We start from the raw sequence: 3,857 nt of genomic DNA, 5'->3' as shown, positions 1-3,857 counted from the left end.
ACCACCACCACCATCACTACTACTACTACTACTACTGCCACCACCACTATCTCTACCACCACCACCACCACTACTACTACTACTACTTAATATAACCTGCTTTGTTTTTCTGCCTCCTAACTCTTGTTCCAAGCACTTTGCAAATGAGAATGATGTGAAGTGGGTTCCAGCCGAGGGAGTGAAACTGGGCTGCTGTGTCATCGGCCATAGGCACTGCCTTCGCAACGACAAAGATGGCACTGGAATGGTGGCGCCTGCAGCTGCAGTCATGCTGATGATGATCACTGCAGTGTTGGTGGTAATAGTGCTGGTTGTAGTGGTGGTGGGGGTGGTGGTGGAGGTGGTAATGGTGGTAGTAATCGTAGTGGTGGTAGTGGAGGTGGTAATGGTAGTATTGGTAATAGTGGTGGTGGTAATGGTATTAGTGGTGATAGTAATGGTAGTAGTGGTGGTGGTAACGGTAGTAGTGGTGGCGGTAATGGTAGTAGTGGTGGTAGTAATGGTAGTAGTGGTAGTAGTGGTGGTAATGGTAGTAGTGGTAGTAGTGGTGGTGGTAATGATAATAGTGGTGGTAGTAATGGTAGTAGTAGTAATAGTGGTGGTGGTAATGGTAGTAGTGGCAGTGGTAATGGTAGTAGTGGTGGTGGTAATGGTAATAGTGGTAGTGGTGGTGGTGGTGGTGTCAGCGGTGGTGGCCATTGTGATGGTGATGTTTCTGGTGATGATGATGATACTGATTATGATATCGATGATGATAATGATTATGGTGGTGGGTATGATTATAATCATGGTGTTGTTGTAGTTGTTGTTATTGTAGCTGTTGTTATTAGCGGTGATGATGGTGATGATGATGATTGTAAACATGAAAGGATGTCTGCATAATTTACAATATTCTACAATGACAAGAAATTGTTAGTGTGGAACTTTAAAATAATTATATAATTAGGCACAGGAGTGACTGTGTGGTAAGAAGCTTGCTTCCCAACTGCATGGTTCTGGGTTCAGTGCCACTACATGGCACCCTGGGCAAGTATCTTCTACTATAGCCTCAGGCCGACCAAAGCCTTGTGAGTAGATTTGGTAGATGGAAACTAAAAGAAGCCTGTCATATATATATATATATATATATATATATATATATATACTCTTTTACTTGTTTCAGTCATTTGACTGTGGCCATGCTGGAGCACCACCTTTTTAGTCGAGCAAATCGACCCCAGGACTTATACTTTGTAAGCCTAGTACTTATTCTATCGGGCTCTTTTGCCGAACCGCTAATGTTACGGGGACGTAAACACACCAGCATCGGTTGTCAAGCGATGCTGGGGGGACAAACACAGACACGCAAACATATACACACACACGCATACATACACACACACACACACACACACATATATATATATACATATACATATATACGACGGGCTTCTTTCAGTTTTCGTCTACCAAATCCACTCACAAGGCTTTGGTCGGCCTGAGGCTATAGTAGAAGATACTTGCCCAAAGTGCCATGCAGTGGGACTAGTGAGAATTTACTAAACAACAAAAGACGAAGATGGGTGTGTAAACAACAAACAGATGTATTAGTTTAACATTCAGGAAGTGAGAAAGGCTTTTATGTTTCGAGCTTATGCTCTTCAACGGAAAGGAACACAGAAATAAACAGGGAGAGAAAATAGAAAAAGGTATAGTGGCTATATATATGTATGTATTTATGTGTGTGTGTGTGTGTGTTTGTGCCTCTTTGTTCTTGCCAGCATCGCTTGACAGCTGATGTTGGTGTGTTTACATTCCCGTAACTTAGCAGTTCGGCAGAAGATACCAATAGAATAAGCACCAGGCTTACAAAGAGGGGCGATTTCTTCGACTAAAAGGCAGTGCTCCAGCATGGCCACAGTCAAAGGACTGAAACGAGTGAAAGAATAAATGAATAAAATCAACAAGAAAGTTTTGAACCAAAAATAAATAATTAAAAAAAAAACGGACAAAAAAAATACAAAATAAAAGAAAAAATAACAAGCAAACAAACAAACTTACAGCAGCTTCCTCTCGGAGTTGTATTTGTGCTTGCAGTATAGATTTTTACAGCGTTACGTTTTCAAGGTCAACTGAGTGGAGAAAAATTGATGTCAACTTTACAAAGCAGTAGAAAAGTAACTAACTAGGACATCTAAACATAACTCACTAAGTGACTAACTTGTCGTTGTTGTTGTTGTTGTTGCTGTTCATGAGGACAATGACGACGATGATGATGATGATGGCGTGGAAGAGTTTGGCGGAACAAAAAATGGAATTTATGTAAATAGCGGTTAATTCTTAAAATTTTGAGCATGAACTATTTTAAATAGTAACAACAAAAACAAAAAACAACAACAATAATAATAATAATGATAATAATAATAATAATAACAATAATAATAATAATAATAATAATAATGCAGTACCAGGCAGTGGCTCTCGTAGCTTCTGATCTTAACTGATTGGAGGTGTTATCACGTCCATTGTTTTATCTTGGCATAAAAGATGGGCTACAGCAAATATTCTGCTCGTCCCTTAGTGGCTGATGATATGTGTATCTCTGATCACAAGCAGAAGTAGTGGGGGAGCATCATAGCCATGTGTTGAGAGGAATTCTTTGGAGTTTGAATTATTCACCTCTGGAAACATGGGTGTTTCGTTCAATATCCTTAAACAAACCTTATTCAGGAACCTTTTGAGCAGGATGGGCTACTCAACCTGAAGAAAATTCTAACTGGGCCTCACCTGCGAGGTCATGCGCTGTTCATCTTGGTATAAGATCACCATGTTGCACACATATGGTTGTGATGCAGGTGCCTGGTGTACCCTTATCAGACGGGAAGTTATGATGGGTATAATGGGCTTCGTATATTTTACCCAAGCATCACTTTGATGGCATGCACTGCTCTCTCACTCAATAATAATAATAATAATAATAATAATAACAACAACAATAACAATAATAACAACAACAACAATGATGATGAGGAGGAGGAGGAGGAGGACAATGCCACCCACACCTCAGGAACATGGGGGTGCACCAGGTGGTGCAACAGAAATTCATGTGAAACTACCGAAGAAAATTTCTTAATAATAATGATTTTTTTTTTAATAATGATTCATTCTTATTTTGACACATAGCCAGCAATTTGAGGGAAAGGAAAAAAATCGATTATATTGAACTGATACAAAAATATAATTTTAAATGGTAAAAAAAAACACATGGTGGGTACATACATCCACATATATACATTAAAAAAAACAGGGACTGGAGCAAAAAAACGTAATAGAATACATTAAAACAGGTTATAGATTTAGTACACAAACAAATAAGATTAAAAAAACTGCCACCTATGTGGGGCCAGAGCACTCTATGACTCTGACCTCCTTTTACTCTGATCACCTTTTTTTGCCGGCTGAGTCCTCTAAAATTCCCCATGAACATCTGTGATCTTTGCTGAACCATGAAGTCTCCCAATATTCTCTGGGTAGTGTTCCTTTAGCTGTTGATAAATTGCTGATGTGATTTTTCACCAATTATCAGTTGTGTTTGTGTTGGCTGTGTTCACTTCCTATTTCCTCCTCAGTTAGGGACAATATATATGTGTGTGTGTGTGTGTAGTAGAATAATAAAGACCAAGTTCTTGGTACAGGCGCAGGAGTGGCTGTGTGGTAAGTAGCTTGCTTACCAACCACATGGTTCCGGGTTCAGTCCCACTGCGTGGCACCTTGAGCAAGTGTCTTCTACTGTAGCCTCGGGCAAACCAAAGCCTTGTGAGTGGATTTGGTAGACAGAAACTGAAAGAAGCACGTCGTATATATATATATATATATAT

At 39.6% G+C, this 3,857-nt stretch overlaps 1 long non-coding RNA gene across 1 annotated transcript in view; it reads right to left on the bottom strand.

Annotated features, from left to right (window-relative positions):
• The window catches only part of LOC128248694 (uncharacterized), a 13,020-nt gene that overhangs the window by 7,046 nt on the left and 2,117 nt on the right, over positions 1-3,857 (bottom strand). The window contains exon 2 of the long non-coding RNA XR_008264853.1: positions 2,041-2,111. This is a non-coding gene — a long non-coding RNA (uncharacterized LOC128248694). The remainder of the gene's footprint in view (positions 1-2,040; positions 2,112-3,857) is intronic.

This window comes from Octopus bimaculoides, chromosome 9 (genome assembly GCF_001194135.2).
Source record: "Octopus bimaculoides isolate UCB-OBI-ISO-001 chromosome 9, ASM119413v2, whole genome shotgun sequence".
NCBI lineage: Eukaryota > Metazoa > Mollusca > Cephalopoda > Octopoda > Octopodidae > Octopus > Octopus bimaculoides.
The sequence above is the reverse complement of the archived record's forward strand: the minus strand, read 5'-3'. Positions and strand labels throughout refer to the sequence as shown.